At 39.5% G+C, this 15,403-nt stretch overlaps 1 protein-coding gene across 1 annotated transcript in view; it reads left to right on the top strand.

Moving 5' to 3' along the window:
- Positions 1–15,403, top strand: part of hs3st4 (heparan sulfate (glucosamine) 3-O-sulfotransferase 4) — a gene marked incomplete at both ends in the record, with an annotated part of 59,949 nt that overhangs the window by 43,176 nt on the left and 1,370 nt on the right. The window lies entirely within an intron of this gene.

The following is a 15,403-nucleotide window of genomic DNA, read 5'->3' as shown; positions in this document are numbered from 1 at the left end:
TGTGCACATTCTTCACATTGATATCAATGGAAATGTTACATCTTGTGTATGGTGTATGTATGGTGGATGGATTTGAAAAAAACATTCACACGGGATGATTAATTCTAAAACAGTTTACATTCTAACCTTAAGGCATCATATTCTAAACCAACCACAACCTCTGTCCTATTCACCGCATCATACCAGACAGAGGCGGGAAAACAATACAGTCAACAACCATTAAAAGGGAGGGAAAAAAAGTTCGGTAACACTTTATAATAACTATCCGTTATAACTAGTTAATAGATCATATTAATGAGTTATTAATGACTTGTTAAGTGTTTGTTAACAGTGTTTGTTAAGGATTTATAATGATGCCTTGTAGATAGTTAATAGATCATTAATAAACTGTTAGTTAATGAGTTATAAATTACTTGTTAACTGTATGTTAATGATTTATAACTACCTTATAAATTAGTAATAGATCATGAACAAGCTATTAGTAAATTACTTACTAATGACTTGTTAACTAGTTTATATGTTATTGGGACGTTATTCTAAAGTTGCAACTATTCCTCATTTATTAACTGTTAGTAAATGAGGAATAGTTGCAACTTTAGAATAACGTCCCAATAACATACATAAGCTAATAACTAATACTTAACTAATATATTAACTCACACTTTACAGATCAGTTGTTAATAGTTTGTTAACCATCTACTAATACCAGTGAAACTTTGTAGAACAGCAAATGGGTGGAACAAGTTCAAGGTACAGAAATTTGATGTGATATTTAAAATATTGAATTTTTGTACCTCAACCTTGTTCCACCCATAGGCTTTTCTGTGTACTGTATTTTACCAAAGAAACACCTCAGATGAAATGTTGAACATTGTGTTTAATGTATAGAAACACACATACTGAGCCATCACATGGCAGAACAGCAGTATACAACAGTATACAAACCCATGAGGTTTGTGCACTGTTTGTGCAGGACATGAAAACAGAAAGAAGAAGAAGAAGAAGAAGAAAGCTTAGGTGTGTCACTGTGGGATGGTGCCCTAGAGCAGTTTGGTTGTAGCTCGGGTCTGGTTCACTAAGTATAGAGGGTCCAAGTTGTGCTAAGACATGTTCATATCAATAATGCCAATGGCTTGATTTTGATTTATTTTGTTTCCATGTCCTGCACAAAAAGTGCACAAACCTCATGGGTTTGTATACTGTTGTATACTGTTGTGAGGTACAAAAATTTGATATTTTAAACATCACATCAAATTTCTGTACCTTGAACTTGTTCCACCCATTTGCTGTTCTACAAAGTTTCACTGGTATTAGTAGATGGTTAACAAACTATTAACAACTGATCTGTAAAGTGTGAGTTAATATATTAGTTAAGTATTAGTTATTAGCTTATGTATGTTATTGGGACGTTATTCTAAAGTTGCAACTATTCCTCATTTACTAACAGTTAATAAATGAGGAATAGTTGCAACTTTAGAATAACGTCCCAATAACATATATAAACTATTAACTGATACTTAACAAGTCATTAGTAAGTAATTTACTAATAGCTTGTTCATGATCTATTACTAATTTATAAGGTATAGTTATAAATCATTAATATACAGTTAACAAGTCATTTATAACTCATTAACTAACAGTTTATTAATCTATTAACTATCTACAAGGCATCATTATAAATCCTTAACAAACACTGTTAACAAAGACTTAACAAGTCATTAATAACTCATTAATTAAAAGTTTACTTATGATCTATTAACTAGTTATAACGGATAGTTATTATAAAGTGTTACCAAAAGTTCTATCAATCAATTGACTGTCAACCCAGTCAGTGGATGTCTGCTGAGAAGCGTGCGATTTCTGTCTGAGTCTGGAAAACAGGCCATATTGACCATGCAGGCTCTAAAAAGTTGTCCGATATTGTCCATGATGGACGTCTGATTAGGTACCCAGATCGTCTTAAAGACCCCCGCGTAAAATAGCCTCCCCTCGGAACAATTAACTGGGCTGATTAACTGTCCTGTAGCATGTGCACACATATTATATAAAGATCATATATGGACTGCATTTATATAGCACTTTTATCCAACGCACATTACAATATTTCCTGACACTGTCACATTCATGCACACATCAATGGGTTGCAGCTCTTCGAGCAGTTAGGGTTAGGTGTCTTGCTCAGGGACACCTCGCCACTCAGAGGAGGTGCGTGGAGGACACTAGGATGAGCCGGGGATCGAACTATCAACCTCGTGATTACCAGCCAACCCACTCTACCTCCTGAGCTACTGCCACCTTGCAAACTCCACCTTGACGAGATCTTGCTAGTTAGAACTCGTCACCGAAGGTTTCACGGTGACACGCCTCCACAGGCTGTCCTCCAGACTCTAACAGAGGGCGTCCTTTTTTCTCGGTTTGGTTGCTTGTTGTTGTTTTGGTTCATTGACGTCTAGTGCAGCTCTCATGCTGTGATTTAATCAGAATGGAGAACAAAGTCCTGCAAGGATAAGAGAAATGGAGTCGCATGGGTGCAGATTTAAGAAAAGTGGAATTGATTTATTCACAATCATGTTATTTAAGAGAGGATGAGATGAACACACACACACACACACACACACACACACATACACACTTGTTAAATAAGGGTATTGTGCGTTGCATATATTATTTAATGTATTGTTTTGGCATACTCCATTAATATATATCTGTGTAGCTTTACAAATGATGTTTCAAGCTTATCTCATGTAGCAATTGCAAGTTGTGTTTGAGGGAATAGTGAAACAGCCTTGCATATAATGGCCTATTAAGACACCACAATAACAAGGGATTCCATGCTTAAACATCTTGGCATCAGGGCCCAAGATTTATCAATGATAAAACTCACACGCATGCTTCTCTTGCCTTTATCATCTTGTCCTAGAAACGTATGAGGCAGTTAAAGATCTTATATATATATATATATATTTATATAAATATATCACATGTATATGCACTTGGCAAACATTCCTTTCATCGCCACTTCAGCCTTCAGCTGTCACATTTTTACCTGAAGGAAAGGTAATTGATATATGCGTATGTGATTACATGCTATGTGTTTCGATGAAGCAAGTCCTTACTGTCCAAGTGGCCAATGATGTGTTGTGTGAAATACTGGTCACACTGTTGGGTTTGTCACTCAGTCAGAGCTAATGAACTGTCAATATTCTTTAAAGAAACTTTTCAAGAAAAAATATGCTTAATAATGCTTCCTCCTGCAAGTGAGAAGCACAATTTGTAGCTCATTAATTAATGAGGCAGTAATCAGCAGAAACTTGTGCTAATGTGACTCGTGACAGCTCATTCCACCTGACAGTGTAGCACTTTACAGCCACACAGCATGTGATAAGCTCATGCACATGCATGCATTAACAGAACTGTGTTAACACAAATAATGTATGGCACATTGGAGCTGCCGTTGCACTGGACCGCACCAAGATGAAGGCTTGTCTCGGTGTTGCAGCTGTTGAGATTCAAACGCCCCCTCCAAGCGAGAAAGCATCAGTAACGAGTAGAGGTGTTATCGTATGGGAAGTCTCATAAACACACATTCAACAGTACACTTTGACATGGAAATACTTTATTTTAATCAATTTTAATATAAAACTCAATATTGTATTTAGAAAGAGATCCCCTCTCTCTTGTCAAACCGACATAAGGGCATGATGTCAAACACAGCTTGGATCATAACCGAGGCTGTTCATGACCAATGACATCATAGTGTCATATTACCCGTTACATCACACAACAACTGTCAAATTGTTTGTCGATATGTGGATTTTTTTTACGTCACGCGCATTTTCACTCATGTACTCCGGGTGTTGCCGGCGTGTTCTTGACAAGATGTTATGACAAGGTCTTCCTCACAGCTGTCAGTGAGGGGAGACATGTCACACATTGTGTTCTGGTTGGCACGTGTGTTATGGCAGTTGACATGCCTGCCTTGGTCAGAATATATTCATGTATATATATATATATATGCATATACCCACACACAACCACACATAAGCGACCAAACTCACTGGAGTTATGATCCTGATGAGAAATGAGAAACTGTAAAAATGAGTGAGGGGTATTTAATTGCGGTGGTTCCTTTAGACCCTGTTAGTGTTATAGACACTATATCCCAGTGAAGTGATCCAAGGTATGCTGTTTTGTATGTGGTGCAACCTTATTGTTCAATTATTTAATTGTTGAAGACATAATGGAGCATAAATAATAAGGCAAAATGCTGTCAGCAGAAGTGTAGTGTCACCTTAATCCTCTGAGGGTAAGTAAACCCCCGCTTTAGCAGTAGAACTTGTACAACATATGCGAGCTGAGCAGCCGTGACAGTCATAAAGGTTTTAGAAAAAACAAAAACATATGGGTTCAATAGGAGCAAATGGAAGGGCCGTCAAGTCTTGTCAAAAAACTCTGCACACGCGTTCAACCCAGGGTGAACAGCCATTGCAAAAACATGACTTTGGAAAAGAACTTCACGACGGACGTAGTGTCTAGTTTTATAGAGAATTTCCCCGATGGAACAACTTTATACATTTTCAGTTGAGAATAACACAGATATGTTTACAACACTTCATGAGACGAGAAAAGTGATTTTTGGGGTTCACTTAAATCCTAAAAGTTCCTCCAATCTGAAATACGAAATCGAAAGCAGAATAGTGCAATGTTCCTTAAAATGGGCATGGAGTATATAATGTAATTATGTCACGTACTCAAGAGTATGTGTCCCTCGGAAAGACGTTCATGCCCTCCATGAACGTGTTCGGTTTTTGATCACTGGAGAATGTCTATTACAGTTTCTTGAGCAGTTCTGCTGGTGAGTTTGCTCTATCTTATTAGATATGCATTATTTCTCGTGCATGCATTTGCATTATTATCAGGAGTGGTCGACCAGCCACCACCAATAAACACTCTTAGAGATGAAATGAAACAAAGCCAGATAAGCACATGTGTCCAATGGCTATTACCTCAAAGACACTAACAGGATAAAGTATTGCATATGGTGCCATTTAATATGATAATCGTGTGGATTACTGCAATCTGCAGCGTGGTTATTTAAATGCACACCTGACTATTGTTCTCAAATACCCTATTAAATCAGACACAAAGATAATCTCAATTAATCTATCACAACCATGCTGCCACAAATGTGTTATGAATGAAGGTTAACAAAGAATTGTATATTTACTTTTTTTATCTGGATGTGATTTTAAGGAATAGGGTTAGCCAAACACTCACTGCCAAATGTTTTACCAATGCCAAATAATATTTTCATGAGCTACAAATATTATTCACATGTTTATAGTATTATTTTTTCACGAGATGACTCACAGATCTGATCAATGTTCACAAGCGAGCACGTTTTTCACACAATAAGAAACAGATGTTTCACATGTCCTATTTGACTACAGCCCTCCCCTTCTGACGAGCTTAGACTGTTTCAGTGGCGCTTTATTGCACGTTTTACCTTTCTAGGTCACTCATTCTCTCGTACATAACGCATCGTGCATCTAAAAGCTTCCAGCTAGGAGATAGAGGCAATGCAGTCCTACGCCCAATCTGCTGGGCTGTTATTCATGTCATGCATGAACTATTTTATATGTTTTGTGGTAACAATTATATGTATAATTGAGGCCATTGAACAGGCATTTGACTTACAAAAATACCTTTATGTCTTTTTTGGATTATCTTTTTATAAATAGAAGGCCGCCGTCTTACACAGACTGATTGTTTGGCCTCATCTTTTTCCCATGCGGAGGACTTCATTCACTGTTGTAAAGCCTCTGTTCAAACTATATTGATCCATTTTTATTTTTGATTTGTTTTTCTTCTTTCTTTTTATCCCGCCAATGGCATCAATTTAGAAATGAAGATCCAAGAAGAAATCATTCTTCGGCTCAAATAAAAGTAAAAGGCATTCAAAAGGATGCCGTTTATATTTAGTTGTGTTCCGCTCATAAACATTTGGCACATTCTCCTTTAATCTCTCCCTTTGGCAGCGGGGGGATTACACAAGTTAATCTGTGTATCTCTAAAACATTATCCTGCATTTGCGATGTTTGTTCATAGCGGACTCACTCGTAGTGTCAGACTACCTCTGCCAGGGGGATTAGGGCTTGTGTACAGGGGTTTACTGGCAGCGCTTAAACAAGCTGCTCAGAGACCTCCAGGGGCTATACCAAGATCCCATCCAGGATTACCCCTCATATCTTCACCCATCTTTTCCTTGTGGTAAATCAAGCTGGTGGCTTGGTGATTCCGGGTAAGCCATTTTGTTTCCTCCTTTTTTTCTTTTTCTTTTTTACAAGCCAAGGTGTTGTTTTTCGTTTCATCATTTCCCGAAAAAGATAACAATCAGCTCTGCATTTTCTTTTGGTGGAGGCGGGGGGGGGGGGGGGGGGGGGGAGGTGGGCACGGTAACCATTGTCAATAAAGGATGAGTGCCTATGAGAGAAAAAAAACTCTGAGAGATTTTTTTTTTTTTTTGTAGAAACAACAGATTATTGGGAGAAATTCCCTGTAGGATCATGGTTTAGTAAGTAGCGTACTTTAGGGCAGTAAAAATGGAAAAGGCAAATGCCATGCTCTGATCCTGGGGGTCATGAAATATGGATGGCAGCAGAAACAGGCTTGGAGAAAGAGCTCCACTGGTGTTGTGTTGAGCCTGTCCAGTACCGGGTGAGACATCAGGTCTGCCTTTTTTTTTCTTTCACACTTTTTTTTTTTTTTTTTTTACACAAGGCTCCTTCCCTTGTGCGTTAAAGGCTACACATTTTTTTTTGTAATCCCTCCAATCTTTTGAAGGTGGAAAACCTCTGCAAGGAATTTCAAATGACACCACCTCTGAGATACGAGTGCCGAGTACATATAGGTCTCGCAGAGTTCTTAGAGAATATCTCTTTATATGGTTATCGCAAATCGATTTACCCCTGTTTGCCCTGTCCTTTGCTACGTTAACTTTGTAGTGATATTTTATCTGTTGCACTTGTATACGGTATATATATATACCGTCAAATATTTGGGGGAGTTTTCCGTGCAAGTTGAGTAAACCACAAACTTCAATAATTGTCGGCACTGAAGCAACAGCCATAAATAGTGCATATCCTGAAATCCTTGTAAGCTGAAACAAGAAACAAAAGTCATTCTTACATAAGTGTTCCATGTTGATATACACAAGATACGGCTATTAAATGAGAACAGGCCTAGAGCAATTTGATCTGGCCGGATCCATTTATGGTGTTACCAAATATATGTTTTCTATTCGTAAGAGAATGTTTTATTTAGAGGCAGTTAAACCCTAACACTGTTAGTTACTCATTCTTTCAGCTTCTTATATACTTTATGTATTCTACTCTCAAAAGGAAACCGGCTGGCATTTACAAATAGGAAAGAAAAGCTGTTACACTTTGTAATTACGTTAAGTTACTAGTTAGCCTATAGTTACTGATGACCTGATCGTTAACAATATATTAATATACATTTGTAGATCATTAATACGTGCTCAGCCAACCAACATATCAATTGGACTTTACCAACTGGTAGGAAAATCCCACTTGTGATGTCATGAGAGGGTCGATTTTGACATGGCTTTTAATGTGAATAAACACGGTGTGGTAAAATAGAGGCCCCTTTGTCATTGCACATATTCAACATCTACAAATGATTATTTATGTTTTGATAATGATTATTTCATCATTAACACAAGGATTATACTTCACTTCATGATATTATAAATCGCAACCACAAAAGTTTCCTTGAAACCAGAGCCAAAACCCCCCCCACAGTGGACTGTCTCTAACTGTCTCCTACTATTATGTCCTCATTACTTCATCATTACTGTTTAACTAAATGCGTGTTATTAAGAAGCATGAAGCAGAGCATTAGAGAGTTAGGTATCTTCAGCTCAATGATGCCAACAGGTTAGACAGCAGAGGCATCGGGTTGAAACCCAAAGCCTTTTAGATGGAGTCAAACTCCTAACCCACAAGACCACCTCTAAGTTCTACCATTGCAAATACAATATATATATATATAGAAAAACAAACAAGAAATACATGATTACGAGTGATAAACAAGGGTTTACAAGCCCGTTTGGCTATTTTTTGTTTTCCAGCCGACTTGAATTGAGCAATCTGTGCCAGCTCTGGCACAATTTGGATTAGCCAAAGCCCCACAGATAGGTCAGCTGAGCTCTTAATGGAGCAGCTTATGTCTCGCCTACGTGATTATAACATTCTTAGCAGCCTATTCCCCTTCGTCCAGATGTTCCACCATCAACATCCAGGTCTTTGCTCTTTGAACCCTATATCAATTTACCATTCCGTCGTCTTCCTATTTGAGTGTATATTTACAAATTGCACATTGGCGACTTAGTTTCTCTACTCCTATGCCTCGAAGTCAATTGCGATACGCATTATTAAACGCATTGAGTTGATTCAACTTTTCCATTGAATACGGGCGGAAAAAAGTATGGATTATTCTAATACCCACATGCTCCTCTGGATGGTTTTATGAGCATGTTAAACCAACAGCATTCCTTGATAGACTGGAAAGTACACCAAACGTTACATTAACAATTTACACGTCTACAAACATCAAAAGTTATCCCTTAATGTATAAGCTCATATAATTCTTTGAGAGATCAATATGTTACGGTCACTAGAGCTCAAATAACCAAAGCAAGTATCAAGACATGTCCTGTCAACGTTACTTGTATAGCCCTTAATCACAGTCAGAGTCTCAAAGGGATCACAGGCCCACGCTTTATGACTGAAGGTCTGAAGAATTCCCCATAACCCAAAGGGCAGAAACCTTGAGAAGGAATACGGCAGACGGTGGATCCATCCTTCCAGGGATGATTAGGAGTGCGATGGCTGCCAAATAGCTAGTCCCTTATGTGTCCCTGTGATCCGCATGAACACCTCACATTGGTCTTTTTTAACGACTTTCCAATGTCATTCATGAAAAACACAACAACACTTGGTCGAAACGCCGGGAGACAGACTTTAAAACGTCGCAAGACGTTGTTGCGCATGTTTGGAGTGCCCTGCACCGCGGATAAAACCGAGTCAGTGCCAAAAGAGGGGGGGGGGTTCTCAAATGGTCTTTGATGTTTTTCATCATCATCATCATCATCATCATCATGGACTCATGCATGAGTACTCTGCTAATTTCCTACATCTGATACAACATTGCAAAAGTGGCTAAAATGACCCATGTAGTTTTGCCCCCGGGCATCTGCTGTGGGATCCTAATGTGACCCAGTCGCGGTGTTCCTGCGTACGGCTCCTACGCAGCGCACATGCGGTCGAACAAATCACAGCAGCAGAGACCGTCTTCTAACAAGATTCAGTTAGTAGAAAATAGCAGCTAATGAGTTCAAAAAAATCTATCTTGACTGTATATGCTACTGTGTTTGATGTCCAGCCCTTTACACTGTAGGCAAACAGTGTAAATTCAAAACACAGTGTCTCCCTGCTTTGTTTTATTATAAGCCAAACTATTGACTTAACAGCCAGTTTGCCATTAAGTTCACATGTAAAAAGACACCTTATTTTTAATAACTGACTTTTCTGTTATGGAAAATAGGTTGTATCAAAATGTATTACAATGTCTAAAAATGTCTGTATTTACGCATAAATACTCTCAGTGAAAGAGATTAACCTTTGTTATATGGCAATATTTCAGTGGGTTCATTTTTTTAGATCGCTATTCTGCGTTGCTTTGGGTTGATGTAACAATCTATTTAGCTTCCATGATGTTTGATGTAGAAATACCTTTCACACAACACACAATACATTGCAATACATCTGTTTCGATAGCTCAGTTGTTACATCATCTGCTCTCCAACCGGGAAACGTGTGATTTAAATGGTTACCGGACACTTTTTCACCAGAAAAAAAACCTGTTCATGCAAACTGCCATATTAATTGGTTCTGCTTAACTAAGCCACACAACGTGAATACTTCCAGGATGTACACGTAAAGAATTTCATCAGACACTCTCAGTTATTGCTTCCAAATACAAGTTGAAATATTTTTGGTTTAAATCTATCGGGGTGTGATCCGATGGTGTGTGGACAGAGGGGGTGAATAATATTGAGTTGTTTGGGATGCTTTATTCGACTTCACAGAGAGTAAATAATGTCTGTGTGCACACCAGCATAGTTTTAATGATCGGGGTGTTTGCCTCCCGGGCTGGAAGAGTCCGGGTTTGAGCCCAAATGAATGCTAACCTGTAGGCATCCTTCAGCAAGAGACCCTAACGCAACCTGTCCATGAATAATGGGCTCAATGACTGAATAGGATATTACCCGGGGCTGTGATATGTCCTCTGGGAAAACAGGCTTGAACTTCCACAGTATAAAACTTTCTCGACGGCGAGGGTAGGTATGCTGGCGTGCATTTCAACACTGCACATAATGAGGGAATGATTAGTTACATTAACGCGGCTGTTATCCACTGCAGTTGTTTGCTCGTTTTCTGGAGTGGAAAACATCAATACGAGAATATTGAGGACGATTGTGATGACACTGCATGGGGGGCAGCCCCGAAGCTCTCTCTACGGCTCATCAGAACACAAATCAACAGCATCGCATACAGGCACGCACTCTCAGGCACACTGACACGCATGAATGCACACACATATATACACATACAAATACACATGCACATACATATACACATACACATATACACCTACGCATACAAGCACAGCTACACATAGCAGCAGCAAAAAATAACATCAGAAAATACCTCCAACTGATATTCCAGGGGATTGGCTTTTCATTGCCATTGCATTTGAGCGCATGATGAACTGTTCAATGTTAAAAAAAAAAAAGTAAGTTTTATTCTTAGTTTAGTTTCTGACATCAAAAAGAAGGAAAGACAGTTGGCCCGACCGTGAATGTCACAATCTGTGAAAGATACCCAGCTTGAAGCTCGTATAATAATAGTTGATATATGATGTGTGATGTTAAGACGTCAATGCTCTCAAAAAAGAAAAAAGAAAAAGATATTCTGCTACCCGGTTGATTTGGACCATTGTTGACTAACGATGCGGCATGCAGCCTATTATAAGAGTGAAGTGCTTCTCTCTCCCTGGCTGTTTTTCGTTCCACGACCTATACACTCTGTCCAAAGGCTATGCGAGCGTCGCCTCAGATCTCGCTGACGCAGTCTGGCGTTGTGGGTGGAGCGTGGGGGGTGGGTGGCATGGTGGTGGTGGTGGTGGTGGGGGGGGGGGGGGGGTATGTGTGGCATGCCCATTGTTGGAAGTGGGTTGGTCTTTGGGGGGATCTCAGGAAGAGAGTTGGGAATAAGGGGGTTTTGATCGAGACCAGCTGTCCTTTCCGTCCTCAACGGTTGGTGTGAATAAAAACTCCCTCGTTATGGGAAATATAATAGGCTGATTTGCAGTTGGAAGGCTGTTCTGTTCTATTTAAATTTGACTGTGGGGTTGTTGTTTTTTAGTTTTTTTTCACAGGTTTTGGATTCTGTTTATTTCTTTCTTTCTTAAATCACCGAAGTCCACCTCAGTGCCAAAGTAACAATAGGAGAAAAGTGTGATTATTGTTATTCAACAACCACACAATTAAAAAACTGCAATCAATCCAGTGTTTACTTAAACTATGGCTTGCTGTGAAGGTCAAAATGCATTGTTTTGGTCATTGTCATTGTCATTGCCAGCGTTTCTTCATGCCGTCGCAAATGCTTGTTTTTCTTTCTGTGTAATGCATATATCTTCATAGTTAGTGTACTTAGTGTATGCATCTTGCGTCTTAACCGCAATCTTTCCACACTCTCACCTTCACTCTAAATTTCTATATATTCTTCTGTGTACCATATGCTATATGCTATATATATATATATATATATATATATATATATATATATGTGTGTGTGTATATAATTACTAAAGTAAGTATCATTGTTGAGCAAAAATTATGTTATAGTAAGAGTTTCCTTCTTCCGAGCTTGTGGTGTTTTGTGTGTTTGTTGTATTTTTACTTTGTTAAATAACTTTCCATAATGTTCTTTCTTCACTTAACATGCCGCCAATGTAATTAAGGCATGCCTAATGAGGCCAAGGAGCTTATGTTCATTATCTCGTTCTCATTTCTCATTAAATTCATCCTAATCATTACATTCTTCCCCCAAGAAATGCTATGAAACCTGGAATCTTCTGGAAGAAAAGGTTATTGCATGGAGAGCGTAGACACACTGAGAATTTCAATGGATCTAAAGGCAAGCCAGCCAGAGAACCTTGATCTAAATGAGACTGGGGAACCATTATTTTCTGCCAGTGCTGCTTTTCAGCAGGAGCCTTTTATATACGGCAAGAAGGCAAGAAACAGCTATTTATATGTATGGCATCATATAAATTACGGTGATCGCTGAGCTCATCACAAGCTGAAAAATTCTCCCCTCTCCTCCGGCTAGTTTGACAGGATGTAATGAATTGTTGTGGTAAATACTGCAGCTTTTGCAAGGGGCAATTTAGATTGAGGTGGTCTGTGCGAATTAGAGTGGTTAACAACTTGAGTGTCGTTGCAAATGTGTTAATGTCTTACTCTGCGTTTTTAACCCTGTGTTGGCCTAATTGTGTTCAACAGATGGCGTTAAAACACCTCCATAAAAGTATTAGTTATTTTCTTACCTCTTATCGCCCTTATTTTATGCACACTGTTTGTTTGGTTGAGACAAAAGTCTCAAATTCTCCGTCTTTAAACTTTCCCAGGCAAGAAACTTTGGTTTCACTTTCCTTGTACTTTCGAAGCTGAAACTTTTTTTTTAACACAGTGGGTGGCAGTAAGTTCTAAATGAAGGAAGAAAGGAAGGAAGGAAACGAAGGAAACGAAGCAAGATCATCTTCATTTGTCACACTTCATATTCTCTCTCCGAGAGCGAGCTCATCTCTCTAGATAAAGGCACTGCTGCCTTTATCTCACTGTGTGTGTGTGTTTGTGTGTGCGTGCAGGTGTGTGTGGATGGAGCAACCACACAGGAAGCAGAAACGGTAGGCCTATGTGCCATTGTTTTTGGTCAGACTGAGTAAACAGCAGATGGTAAGCAGAAGCTCTTTAGCGCTATGCATTTTATTTGTCTACCCACCTGAATGACCTGTGTGGAGCTCAGCAGCTGATGCGAAGAGTTAACCTGTTCCTGTTGTTTACTCCGGTTCCAGTAGACTGCAAGGCCGGGCGCAGTCATTTTCCACGCACCAGGAAATTAGCTTGTTTATCAGCGTTTTGTTTTTATTGTTGTTTTTTTTAAAGCTCCACCTGTGTTCCCGCTGACATTTAAGGTGTATCAACTATCCGTGACTGATTTTCAATCAACGGCGGACTTGGGGAAACGGAAAATAAATAACAAGAGAATATTCATTTTTGTAATTAAACATATAATGAGCGCTAAAGCCATTGAGTCGTATGCAAACGTTTTCATAAAGGTAACCTTGGGCGTTGTTCATCTGGCCCCCGTCGATTTGATGTGCTCCAAAGAAGCGCAGTCCATTTCCACTGATTTCCTTCCGGTTGGTATACATCGAAAAGTACATCGCGGGGCTTGTTTCAAGGTGATCCCACGATGGCCATGCATATCCATTCAGGGGGAGGGGGGGGGGAGAAGGGGGGGACGTGGACGACACTGTTCCTATTTCTCGCTGTCGTTTGTTTCTCTCCGTTCTCCTGCAACCTATCCGCCTGTACTCTCCACTTGCATTTAAATAGCCAATGCATTGAAAGGTTAGAAAAGACCTTGAAAGGTTAGGACAGAATCTTCCGTGATTCATTACCATAAGGGAAGAATAGTGAGGCATTGATGGTATATAATGAAAACTAATACTCCTTCCAGTCGCACCGCTGCTACGTGGAGGCGAGATATGTTTAATATCCCATTACAGGCCAAGAGGTAGCCACAGTTATCTGGTGTCTGGAGACAAACATAATCCATAGGGAAATTACCCATCAGGAATGCAATGCAGCTAGTGAGACGCAATTACCAGGCCACTCTTGTGAGTAGCACTACCCCCGTCCCCCACCACACCCCCCTCCATCCCCCTGTCCCATAGTATCCGTCGGTGCATGTTTGTTGGCCGGTCGATACGTGCATCACAGTAGCAGAGTAAATTGGATTTTAGACAGGAGAACAGTAAATTTAGAATATGTCCAAGTTGCGAATGATTGATGTCACTATGCGGTTTACATATCCTCCACGTCTAGGGCCGTGGTGTGGAAAACATGGGATAGTAAATATTGGACACGGGAGGGGGTACTTAAAGGAAACTGCCGCCCTTATTTGGAGAAATGTCAGTATTTAATTGCGTAGGTTCAGAAGGAAAACGTCAATTTTTTTGAGAGTGGTTTTGTTTGTGCTCTGGCGACATTTATTTCATTTTATAGAATGATTGAAAAGAAAGTGAATAAATATGGATTACATTCTTTGTTTTTAGATAATATTGTAGAGCCGATGCGCGACTGTTTGCCCTCAGTAAATAAACGCCGCCTCTCACAGACAGAGGATTTAATGTGCCTATTTAGCGCAGAATCACACAACTTTTATATAAAGAGACCACTCACAGCAGAGAAGTAGGGAACATCAGTGTGAGCGATGATACATCTTCGCTGGAGGCTAATCCAAACGCCACACTTATTGATGCGAGAAAAATAAACGAAAACGCAATGAACTTTGTTTGTCTTCGGCATTGATTTTTATTTTCATTCTCGGAGACAAAGTTGTACAGTTTTTTTTGCAAAAAAAAACCAAAAACAAAACGAAAGCAGATTGCCTCCACAGGATCCACAAGATTCTGTTTCCTCATCTCGCTGAAAAGAAAGGAATAAAAACAGAACACAGAATCTCATGATCGCTCGGCCCTGTAGCCGATGAACTGTCCTTAATCCGAACCAATGAGACAGATGAACAAAAAGAAAAATCGGGCCCCCCCCACCTCCACAACACAAAAAACACACCGACGCACACGTCACACACACACAATGGCGAACAAGCACATGTGAACCCTCGCCTGTGTGTTGAGCCTCTCATGCATAATAAATGTATGAGAAAACAATACCCCAGGCACCCGGGCATTAATGATATGCACTGAACTCATTATTAAAGTTCCCCAAACAGCTCCTGGAGTAACGCAGATGGCGTCAATTAAGCGATGAGCATACTCCGTCATTTCATCTTCTTTCTTTTATCTCTTGATTATGACTCTGTGGCTGTAATTAGCTGTATGGGTTTTTTTTTTTTTCCTTCCTTCTTCTTCTCCTCCCCGCGTGAAATAATGTCTGATAGTTAATTTCACTCGTAATTCTCTGAAAATAATTAACTGCTCGGTAATTGTATCACAGTCGCTGGCA

This window comes from Micromesistius poutassou, assembly GCF_964030765.1.
Source record: "Micromesistius poutassou genome assembly, chromosome: 1".
Taxonomy (NCBI): Eukaryota; Metazoa; Chordata; class Actinopteri; order Gadiformes; family Gadidae; genus Micromesistius; species Micromesistius poutassou.
This window is presented reverse-complemented; position numbering and strand designations above follow the sequence as displayed.